A 12,894-nucleotide genomic window follows, 5' to 3' on the forward strand; every position below is an offset into this window, starting at 1 on the left:
CATTAAAAAAAATTCTTTCCTTATAGCTATGTCCATCCAAAAGGAGCATATGTGATTAAAATCATCACCAAGGAGATGAATTGATTTTTACAGGATTGTGTCTGATTATATCTTTTATTCCCACATCAAAACATCTTTCAGTGATGTAATCTAGGTAAAACCAAAATCTTCTCTATAGTGTATTTATATATACTAAAAGGATATATATATACACTTTAATTTTTAGAACAGTTTGGACTTGCAAAAAATTATATAGTAAAGAGAGTTCCTATGTGCTCCATATCCAGTTTCTCCTATTATTAACAACTTATATTTGTATAGTACATTTGTTATAATTAGTGAATCACTACCTGTATATTATTAACAAGTCAATACTTTATTCAGATTTCCTTTGTATTTATCTAATGTCCTTCTTTATTTTTGTTTGAAACAGAGTTTTGCTCTTGTCACCCAGGCTGGAGTAAAATGGTGTGATCTTGGCTCCCTGCAACCTCTGCCTCCCGGGTTCAAGCGATTCTCCTGCCTCAGCCTCCCGAGTAGCTGGGATTACAGGTGCCCGCCACCATGCCCAGCCAATTTTTAAATTTTTAGTAGAGACGGGATTTCACCCTGTTGACTAGGCTGGTCTCGAACTTCTGACCTCTGGTGATCCACCTGTCTTGACCTCCCAAAGTGCTGGGATTACAGGCATGAGCCACTGCACCCGGCCCCTAATGTCCTTCTATTTCAGAATCCCATCCAGGATACCATATTACATTAGTTGTTGTGTCTCCTTAGGCTCCTCTTGGCTGTGATGATTTTTCAGATTTACCTTGTTTTGGGGAATGAGTACTTTGAGGAATACTCATCAAATATTTTGTAGATTGCTCCTTAATTGGTATTTATTTGATTTTTTTTTTTGCATGATTAGACTGGATTATGGGTTTTTGGGTGGAAAACCACAAAGATAAAGAGGCTTTTTGTTGCATTGTATCATGGGTACATTCCATCAACATGACTTATTACTGTTGATATTGATCTTGATTGCTCGGCTCAGGTAATTTGTCATGTTCTTCACCGTAAAGTTAAACCATGTCTATGCTGCACCCTTTGGAAGGAAGTTACTACATACAGCCCACATCAAAGGAGTAGGGGGTTATGTTCTACCTCTTTGAGTGTAGAATATCTACAGAAATTATTTGGAATTCTTCTGCATGGGAGATTTGTCATTTTCCTTGATTTATTTATTCAATTATTCATTTATAATAGTGTGAACTCATAGTTATTTAATACTTTCAGTTATAGTTTAATATTGCATTATTTTGTGGTTCAAATTGTTTCAGGTTTGGCCATGAGGAGCTCTTGTTGAAGCTGGCTCCTCTATCCCTTTGAGATCCTCCTATCATTTCGTGTGTGTGTGTGTGTGTGTGTGTGTGTGTGTTAGATACTTACTTTCCGGCACTACAAGATGCTCCAGGGCCAACTTGTATATATGCTAACTCAATCTTAGAATCAGCAGTTTCTCCAAGGAGCTCTAGTTTCTTTTACTGGAGAACAGTATTAAAGCCAATATCTGGGCACTAGAAGTTCTCCTTGCTACTGGGGTGTCATTGCTTTCTAGGCTCTCTTAGCTGACACAACAAGGAAATATGTACAGTAAACTCTGTATATATGTACAAATATCTGTAAATATTTCTATATGTAACCATAGGTATCTATGTTAAGCTAAACATGAGTGAATTCATACTGATAGCCCCAACTCTAATTCATTACCACATGGACCAACCCAGCCTATTCCCATTGCTTATCTGTGAACTCCATGAGAAATCTGGCTCCCACCATCTGCCATGCATTTACTTAATTGCTAATTCTTGTAAAAGTGCACAGCTGTATTAGAACCGTTAACTTGAAACCTTATGGGAAACAACTTTATTAAGTACAGTTTTATGGACATTTTCTTTCGCCTTTAGTCTTACAGACTCCTCTCATTTCCAAAATCACTTAGGTCAGCATCTTTTCCTCCCACCTCCTTCAGTGAAGCTGCTTTACAGATTTTTAATATAGTTAGATTGTTTTGTCACTGCAGTCCATTCTAGGACCCTTGACCTTCTAAATGATCTTGAAAATGTGCACACACTAATGTTTACTCTTTGTTCTATAAAGTTCCATGGGTTTTGATATATGCAGTGTCATATATCCATAACTACAGTATTACATAGACAGTTTTACCACTCTAAGAAATTTCTCCTGCTTAACCTATTTAATCCTTCCTCCCCTCTCCCTGAGCCCCTGGAAATCAATGCATTTTTTTTTTTTACTGTCTCCATAGTTTTGCCTTTTCCAGAATGTGATATAATTGTAAACATATAGTATGTAGCCTTTCAGATTGGGTTGTTTCACTCAAAACTATGCATTTAAGATTCATTCATGTCTTTTTGTGATTCGACAGCTCATTTATTTTTATCATCAAATAATATCCCATCAACTGGCTGTACCACAGTTTATTTATCCATTCACCTATTGAAGGATATCTTAGTTGCTCCCAGTTTTTGGTCATTATGAATACAGCTGCTATAAATATTTGTTTGCAGGGTTTTGTGTGGATATATATCTCAAATCAGTTGCATAAACACCTAAAGGTTCCAATGCTGAATCATATGGTAAGACTGTGTTTAGCTTCTCTGCCCTGTTTAGCTAGCATGTGCCACTCCTCAAAGCCAGGTGGTGACCACCCTACAATCATCAACAGTCATCATCACCAGTTATTTCACTATTTCTTCCAGCCTCATTCCAATTTTCAGTACATAAATACGTCTATTGAGTGTACCTCCTGTGTAAGAATAATCATTCTTTATACTTTTCAAAGTCCTTTCACATGCATTATCACAATACCTCTAAAATAGCAGTATAGGAGCCAACCTGTTCCAGGCAGAATCCTGGCTCTGATCCTAACCTATGGCCTGACACAGGGAAAGTATCTGAATCTTTTCACCTGTAAAAGGGGATACTGCAGCACCTATCTAAACTTACCTGTCCATGTTGTAAAGATTTAATGAGTGTTTAGGGTAGCACCACTTCTTGGACCATGTCACATGCTGTTTGAAGGCTCAGCCAAGATTAGAATGCGAATCTTTTGATTCCTATTCCTATGCTTCTTATCCTAGAAATGAGATTATTCCCCCAACCTCTTTTCCCTGCAACTTCGGCCAATATGGGGGCCTCGGTGGCATCAAAGCAATTGACCTAACAATCAATTTAGGAAAGGCTCTGGTATTTTTTGTGCACATGCATGGTAGGTGAAGGATCTGTTTATAGTCAAGTAGGATGATCCAATAACCATTGACAGAAATAGTCTTTTCTTATCTTTAATGAATAAAAAGAATAGCAGACTTCATTTTAATATCTAGGCTGTTAGATCAATCAATGGGCTAAGTACTGAAATAGTTTAAAAATCCATGAATTGAACTGCATGAACATGAATCTGTGCATTAAATTCTATGGACATAAAATGAATCTGTTCAAAAACAAGTTTGGGCAGTTCACATCTGGTATGTAGTGTTTTCAGAGTAAGGTTTAATTATTTTAAGAGGTTTTAAAACTCTGTATCCCAGCCAGAGAATGCTTATCTGCTTTATGCTAGTTTTTACCTGCAGAGTTTTTGTCTCTGTGACATCATATATTTATTTGCTGCTATATTTTAGAATGCATTGCACAACAGTGGGAACTGATCTAAGAAAGTTAATCATATTCTGGCAGTCGCTGAGCAGGCTGGCAATTAATGAGAAAGTCTGAAGAAAAATGTTATTTCAGAATACACCACAGCCTATTCTATATGGTCAAGTTGACTTTTTATGATCAGTTGGTTGCTTATGTTAACAGTGAAAGTGCAAAAATCCTCAAGGACTGACAAGCAAAGATTAATATTGTGTTTACAAAATAAGCAAACACAAAATATCCACAATGCTTTCACAGACACACAGACACACACGCACACACATATGCACATACATGCGTGCACAAACACATCTTTGTTGCAACCTGTTCGTCTTGGGCTAGAGGTATGTGTGGGACGTGACTAGAACTATCGGTGAGGATCATCAGGATTTCAAATAACTTGCAATGATTGATATCAGTTATAAAGACACTGAATTATCCAACTGATCATGGCTAGATTATAGTTTGGAAACCATTTATAAATAAAATTATATTCTAGTCACAACAATTTAACAATATAAATATATAGAGAAACTTAAACATACAAACATTTCAAGTAAATGCTAATTGTGACCTAATGCCTTTAGTAGAGAAGAATAATAAGAAAATTCATCTAGTGTTCTGTTTATAACTCTAATGCAAAAGATAGTTCTCTATCAGTTGAGTCAAATGTTTGTATCTTGATTATGGGCGTCAGAATTTTGAGATCTTTACTGACCTACACTCCTACCAAGAAAAAAAAAAAAGGAAGAAGTGTGGCATTTATTTGTCCATTAGTTCACTTCATTCATTCATTCTGCAAATATTCAGCATTTACCATGTATGTGGCATTGAACTTGGCCTGAAGAACAGACAACCTAATGGTGTTTGGAGAATTGAAATAGTTATACTGCAAGTAATCTAATTGATTAAATGTTCTTATTTAAAGTTGAAGACTGAGGCAAATTAAAACAGCCAAACAATTCTGGCTAGTTTTACCTATGCACTCTTGTTATGTCCATACCCATCTTCCACTAAACTTCTCTTGTCATTCTTCCCTATTTTCTAACCACTATTAAAACTCTGACAGATATATTGTTATTCACATTAATATACAATTAAGTTGGTTAATGATCCTAATCCATTCACTTCAACTACGTAAGTACAATGTAAGTGAAATAAACACGTCATTTAAAAATGAGGTCTGATCAGTACCATAAGACAGGGGAAAAAGGAAAATAAAGAAAATGAGGTCTGAGATTAAAATTTTTCATTTAAAAACATCAAAACTGAACCCAGAAATGATCACAATAGAAGCAGACAGACATTCCTTAGAACCTCTTTCTACTTTCTATTTCCTAAAATGGTTTTTCTCTGTTTTATTTCATTTTGTATCACAGATGACTATTTGGTTTAGTGTGTCTAATTCCTCTGCAATTAGATTTGCAGAACATATTATTTCATTTTAATATAAAAGTTTTTGAATCACAGCCAAATTGCTGTAGGACAAGCAGATTTTGTTTTCTTACAATTTCATTAGTAAAAAAAATGAGGATACCAATATTGAAATGTCACAGATATGGAATTTTAAGTCAAACATCTGTGTTCCCTTAAAGGAGAATATATTTTCTGAAGCTTGGGAGCCTCTATTAGTGAACAAATTAGTTAAACAGACATTTGCAATGAAAAAAAAAAAAAAAACTCCATCAGTTTTGTTGAATTATTTTTGTTTTATTATGGGTTTATTTCATTATTAAAAGTAGAAAAAAATACATAAAATAATAGAAGAATAAGAAATAAAACAATTACTTGAGGCTCTACTAGGCAAATGGTTCTGACGTGCTTCACTGAACACATGATGTAACCTGAGCCCCTGTCTCTGGCTTGACAGAGCATCTGTTTCTCACAGATGCCTGAAAAACACCCTGCTCCTCTGGATGCTGGGGCGCATTTCTGAGCATTGCACTACCTTTAGCAAAGAGTGCAAACACGTATTCTGTTTGTGAGCGATGGAAGAATGTAGACAGTTGTGTTGTGCATAACGTCTACCTCCTTCTATGTATATATGCTCCTGTACCCAAAAGAAAAGTCACACTTAATTCATGGTCCATGGCTGTAGAAACAATAAGAAATACCACATCTCATACTGCAAAAAAGCAGGTAGAAGAACCAATATCTCTTATTTAGATATATTGTAGTAGTAAAAGAGCACATGCCCAGTACAAAGGAAGGGGCATCTGCTTCTCTTAGTTCTGGGGATGGCTATGTTTAATAACTTCAGAGGAACACTGATGAGGTGGAAGACACGTGCATGTCTCTTTTTTCCCCCTATTGCAAAAAGAGCCCTGGTACAGAGCACTCAGTGGATACTCATAAATATTTGTTGAGTGAATGAAAAGAGAACAACGAGAACTGTGATGCATTTCTAAAACAGGACTAAAACAGGCCACATGGTTAAAGTAAATGAAGATACTTAGCCAGAGAGGAGGAGACTCAGGGAGCACAATAGTTCTCTTTGTATTTGAAATAAATTTTCACGTAGAGGAAGAGCTAGATTCAACCTGAGTGACCTAGGGAACAAAATAAGTGACTGTATAAAGAGGAACATGCAATTAGAGCTGCCCCAAATGGAAGAGTAACCACTGGAATAACTCTTGTTAAGTCTTGACCATTCTAATTCTTACCCAGTTTCTACAACTTTCTGTTACCAAAGTTGCTCATTCATTCACCCATTCATTCAAAAACACATAGTTACATGGGTGAACACTTATCTACAAACTCATCAAATTGTATACATTAAATATGTACAGTGTTTTGTGTGACAATCATACCTCAATAAAGTAGTTTTAAAAACAGCCACCATCACCAAAAATCCCCCACAAAAATACATCTTGAGCACCTTCAGCATACAGGTACTCTATCAGGTTCTGGGGAAATAACTGTGAACCCAACAAACATGGCCTCCCTTCTCATTCAGTTTAGAAGCTGGTGAAGGAAACAGACAAGGTAGTCAGACAAATCCTTTACCAATGATCATGCAACTTTGGTTTCAGTAAAGTCAGTTGCTTAAATCAGAGTTGCATGATCACTTGTAAAGGATAACAAAAAGGGAAATCCTGAATCATGTAAGGTCTAGACAGGATGATCTCACTAGTCTTTCCAACTTTTGAGATTCCTAGAATACTGTGCTTTCTCCCTGCATTCTCATCTCAGTAAATTGTCCCGTGATGACACCCAGAAGTCATTATGTTCACTGTCATCCTCCTCATCTCTACTGTGAAGTCACTACTGACTCTTGACCATTCTAATTCTAGTTCCCACACTCATCACAAGGGTGTCCTCAGGGTAGCTGGCTGACACCTCCTGAGTCCACATCTCCGGTCCAGCAGCGTGCGAATGATAAAGTACAGCACCCCATGAGATCCTAATGAGGTTGGTTTGCTGATAATAGGTTGAGAAATAAGATTCTTCTGTCTGACGGGTTGAATGGTGGTCCCCATAAAGATATATCCACGTCCAAATCCCTGGAAACTGTGAATGCTACCTTACTTGGAAAAAGTCTTTCCAGATGTAATTAAGTTAAGGATCTTGAGATGAGATCTTCCTGGATTCCCCAGTGGGCCTTAACTCCAGTCCCAAGTGTCCTTCTAAGAGACAGAAGAGGACACAACAAACACACAGAGAAGGAGGTAATATGAAGATGGAGTCAGAGAATGAATGGATGTGGCCACGAGCCAAGGAAGCCAAGGACTGGCAACAGTCACCAGAGGCTTGAAGAGGCAAGGAAGGATTCTCCCCTGTAGCCTCCAGGAGTGTGATGACACCTTTATTTCAGACTTCTGGCCTCTATAATGATGAGAAAATAATTCTTCTGTTGTTTTAAGCCACTTAGTTTGTGGCAATTTGTTTAGAAGCCCTAAAAACTAACCCATTATGCCTCCCACCATCCAATACAAACAGTTCATCACAGTGCTATCAGGGGGATCTTGCTAAACGTGAATCTGACCAACATACACCCCTGCTTTAAACCCCTTGTTTCTCTGCAACCAGTAGGCAGCATGCCCTTTCCTTGCTATGATGCCATGAAAGACTGTTCACTTGTATGACACACTTCCCTGGGGGGACACAGGTGATGCTCAACTCATAGCATGATGAAGTCAATGCCTCTGTCCCTCCCACTCAAGAATTCATATGAGAATAAAACTGATGAAACTTTTACAGGGATAGACACTCTAATTTAATTTAAACAAAATAAAAACAGAAAAGAAACCATCTTCAATCTGCTCCTGCTGTTAGGTGACTTGGAACACACCTCCACGGATCGTGCTCCGCTGATTGCTGCCTGCCTTCCTCTCCAGCTGCCTCCCGGAGCACGTTTTGCTTCAGCAAACTGACTCGCATTCAGTGCCTAGGACACATGGCAGTCACTTGTGCCTCTTTGCCTTTGCACATCCTTTTCCCTTTGCTTGGAATGCCCTTACCACACATAGCCACCTCACAAACTCCTATTCATCTCATAAAGTCAAATTTGTAATCCATTTACTCCAGAAAGCCTCTCTGCCCATTTACAGTTTCATCATTCCCTTTCTTATGCAACGATCTTACTGTTTATAAAATATAACGTTTTATTTTATTACACCATATTGTAATTCTTTGTTTATGTATCCATTTCTTTGAAAGCCAGGCCATATTAAACTCATTTTATTCAGCCTTAATGAAAAGAAAAAAAGAAGATCCTGCCATTTGCCACAACATGGATGGGTGTGGAGGACATGCTGAGTGAAATATGCCAGACACAGAAAGAAAAGTATTGCATGATCTCACGTATATGTGGATTATTTTTAAAAAGAGTCTTATATACAGAAACAGTGAGTACAATAGCGGTTACTATGGGCAAGGGGAGGGGAGGAAATGCAGTGACATAGGTCAAAGGATACAAAGTAGCAGACACAAACAAGTCTAGAGATCTAATGTATAACATGGGGATTATAGTTAATAAAACTTGCATTGGGGTCAGGTGCGGAGCTCACCCAGCACTTTGGGAGGCCGAGGTGGGCGGATACTTCAGGCCAGGAGATTGAGACCAGCCTGGCCAACATGGTGAAACCCAGCCTCTACTAAAAATACAAAAATTAGCTTGGCTTAATCCCAGCTACTTGAGAGACTGAGGCACAAGAATCATTTGAACCCAGGAAGTGAGGTTGTAGTGAGCTGAGATCGCACTATTGCACTCCAGGCTGGGCGATGGCGTGAGACTCTGTCTCAACAAACAACAAACAAACAAACAAACAAACAAAAAGCTCGTATTAGGGATTTTTGTTAAATAAGTGTATTTTAGCTGCTGTTGTCACACACACACAAAAGTAACTCTGTGAGATGATAGATATGTTAATCTGCTTTATCATAGTAACGACTTTCCCATCTATGTGTAGCATAACATCATGTTATAAACCTCAAATGTACACAAGAAAATTTATTTTTAAAAAGATGAATAAACTCATCTTGGTATTCTGAGTGCTTAGCATATAGAGGAAACCCACCACCATTCTACTGAATGATATTGATCCAGAATTTATGCTCTGGAATTGGTGAGCACGTTTGAGGGCTGTGATACTTCTTTTGCAATAAACATAACATGAATATTAATATTTAATGAAAATTTTCATGATTTTAGGAGAGAGGCTTGTGAGAGGTTGGTAAAGAAGGTGAAAAAAATGCATTCATTTTTTTAGGGAACTCAATTATTAGGCAGCCACACTGGGTTTCATAGAATCGATTTGAGAACTGGGAACATAATGATCTTCATCCAGTTCTGGTGATAAAATTGAAAGGGGATACTTTTATTCTCCACAAGGAGAAATACAAGTAGTTTCAAGAACAAGACAGCATTTCGTCTTCACTTTCACCTGCAGATATGTCCCGGGCCCTGGTCCTTCTAAGTTGTCACCTGCCAATGCCTCTTCACACAGCTTTCTCAGCCCTGCCAGCACAGTCCCTCTTCTTCAGCAACAGAGAAGGGCACTGTGGCTCAGGGTTCCTTTGGGAATGGATGTTTGGAATAAAAATAACACCACAATACCATTTCCACAAGTGCTCTACATGGCTTTAAAGAAAGCCTCTTGGTAAAAGTGTTTCCATCCCTGTCCTGAAGCTGGGATTCTGCCTGAGCTATTTTCAGCCTTGTTTCCAGTTGCCGCTGGCCAGTGGCAGGATTTCACACTCGGCTGCCACATCTCATTACTGCCCATTGCGCCCTTTTTCGGGAAAGCTTCTCCTCCCAGGCTGACACACGTGGGAGGCAGGCGGGCGAGACACTGCCCCTCCTTGCTCCTGCTGGATGCTATGGCCCTCTGGTGTATTTGCCTTTGGCAAGGCAGGACCTGCGCCTCGTTTTCCTGAAAGATAGTCCCTTCTCTCCCTAGGCTGTGAGCACAGATTTAACCACTTTCTTGGGAAGTTGCAGTCAGAAATGTATCCAGATGAATCCAAATGTGGGAGACTTCTCTACCTTGCTCTCTGCCCTGGAAAGCTGAGCTGCAGGACAACATGGAGAGGTTTCCTTGCACACTGGCTTCTGGAGGGACTCAGCCAATGAGGAGCCCCAGGAGGACACTGAAGGGAGGGGACTGAGGTCAGGTTATATTCCCCTGACTTCCTCCCTGTGATGCTGCCTCTGTGAGGCTGTGGTCCTTGACTTCGGTCACTGCCCCTGTCAAGGCAGTATATATATCTCTGCACAGGACCCTTTCCTTCTGACTTCCAGTAACTACAGTTGAGTCTTGAACAATGCAGGGGTTAGAAGTGCTGAGCCCTATGGGGTCAAAAATCCATGTATAACTTTTGACTCTCCCAAAACTTAACCATGAATAGTCCACTGTTGACCGGAAGCCTTATCAATAACATAAACAGCCAATTAACACATATTTTGTATGGATTACATATTGCAAGTAAGCCAGAGAAAAGAAAATGGTAAGAAAATCATAAGGAAGGGAAAATACATTTATAGTACTGAACTGTATTCACTGACATGTAAGTTTATGTTGCCTGTTTTCAAGATGGACATCTGTCTGGAATGGTGAGGAACTGCAGCTGCAAACCTTGATCTATGGTGCATATCGAGCAATTAAACTTTTTCCTTTTCTTTTGAGATGGAGTCTCACTGTCGCCCAGTCTGGAGTGCAGTGGCGTGATCTCGGCTCACTGCGAGCTCCACCTCCCAGGTTCATGCCATTCTCCTGCCTCAGCCTCCCAGGTAGCTGGGACTACAGGCGCCTGCCACCCCACCCGGCTAATTTTTTGTATTTTTAGTAGAGACGGGGTTTCACTGTGTTAGCCAAGATGGTCTCGATCTCCTGACCTCGTGATCCACCTGCCTCAGCCTCCCAAAGTGCTGGGATTACAGGCGTGAGCCACTGCGCCTGGCCTAAACTTTTTCTTGTAATGTCATGACTTTTCTCTGCCTCTTGGGAGAACTTCCAGCATCACTAGTGGCACTTTGTTTGGGTACCACGGTGTTATTCAAGGTTTACAGTATTGCACTAAACAGGATGAAAGATACAGGAGAACCGCAAGATAACTTTTTACAACAAGAAATTTAGTAGAGAAATAAATTGCTTACTTGTAGACGATTAGCAACACATGCGTTTTAAGTGGATACTTGCAACACTTGAGCTCATCACAATGGCAACAGGAGATGGCTATAAAATGATGACAGTAGTACAGTATGTACTGCAGTTAATTTGATGCAGTTAGCAGTTACGATTAATGCTGCATTTTTATGTTTGTTTACATTTCTCAACTGGGAACAGAGCCATGTGTGGTCTGTAAGTGTGTATGTTTTGATACATTTTAACTTTATATAATAGACTTGTGTATATTTTATGGTAGTAAATGATGAAATAGGCTAGTATCTATAGTATCTACATTTTTTTTTGCATTCATGACATACCTTACTTTTTCTTTATTTTTTCCCTATTTCTAGTCTAAGTGATCTGTTTTTCAAATTGTTACAAATCTCCAAAATATTTGCATATAAATGGAACCGCTCAGTTCAAACATCTTGTTCAAGGGTCAACTGTATTACTTCCCTTTATCCTTTCAGGGCAAGGTGTGGTAACCTCTCTGCAGTTACTAACTTGGGTTATTGCACTGTTCCTGTGGCTCTATTGTATCTCACCCACACCTTTATAAACAGTACCATTGTAAATCTTATCCAAAGTTGAGTGTGCCAACTATTTGCTGTTGGAGCTTTTACTTTTAGATTCTAGACTGGAGAGACACAAAAGTTTAACTAACAGGGATCTTATAGATTTTGATAGATTATTTGGTTTCAAGGAACCAACTCAGACTTTCATTGAAGTGAGGGTCGACTGAAAGGACACAGTGGATTAAAAACACAAATGAAGTCCAATAAGAGTACATCAACCCCTTTGAGAACTCGAAAGACTATTTTTTGATTTCAGGTCTTGCAGTTTCTTATCTATATCAACTGTTCCGTTTCCTCTACAGAGCTTGTTCCCCTGTTTCTCTTGATTCTTCCTTCATATCTATACCTCACAACTTCAGCTGGTGTGTGATTTTGACTTGCCAAGACACAGACTTCCTTCTTCACCTCTGACCTGGTAGTTGCCCTTACTAATTAAGTAGATGTTGTTGGAGCATAAAGCAAATTAATAAGCAAACTAACAAGATTGTAGTTATCAATGAGGAGATAAAAACCAACTCAAATTCTTTTTGGAAGAGACAGTGTTTGTAAGTGTTTGTAAACGAGGTTTGTAAACGAGGTTCATTGCTTAAGAGATGTACCTACCTATTTCTATAGAATCAAAAATCATGATGTATGTCTATTTATGTACCCATATTTCTCAGAAGTAAGAATCAAGTCTTCTAGAGAGTTGAAGAGAACACTTTTGTTCTCAAACATGATACTTAGGGACAACCTGGGATGAGAGGCCCGAGTTTTTGGTACACAGCAGTTTAGTGGCTTTGCCTCCCTCAAGCTGGTCTGAATCTCTCTGGAACAGACTTGTTTAAAACTACAAATAGGGATAAAGAATCCACAGCAGCTTCAGTCATGAGTTCAGCCACTCACAATGGTTGAGTTTATTAGACTTCAAGAGATGCTTTGAGTAGGCCATGAGAGGACATCTGACCCTTCCTTCTGGTATGCCCAAGCTCTAAACAGAACCTACTGACCAGGACTTTCTTGTCTCAGAGAAATCT

General features: G+C 38.9%; 2 long non-coding RNA genes across 3 annotated transcripts in view; one reads left to right on the forward strand and one right to left on the reverse strand.

The window, feature by feature from the left end:
- The window catches only part of LOC126958967 (uncharacterized), an 84,786-nt gene that overhangs the window by 4,000 nt on the left and 67,892 nt on the right, over positions 1-12,894 (reverse strand). The window lies entirely within an intron of this gene.
- LOC126958969 (uncharacterized) overlaps positions 1-12,894 on the forward strand; it is a 93,374-nt gene that overhangs the window by 2,991 nt on the left and 77,489 nt on the right. The window lies entirely within an intron of this gene.

Source organism: Macaca thibetana, chromosome 7, assembly GCF_024542745.1.
Source record: "Macaca thibetana thibetana isolate TM-01 chromosome 7, ASM2454274v1, whole genome shotgun sequence".
NCBI classification, from domain to species: domain Eukaryota; kingdom Metazoa; phylum Chordata; class Mammalia; order Primates; family Cercopithecidae; genus Macaca; species Macaca thibetana.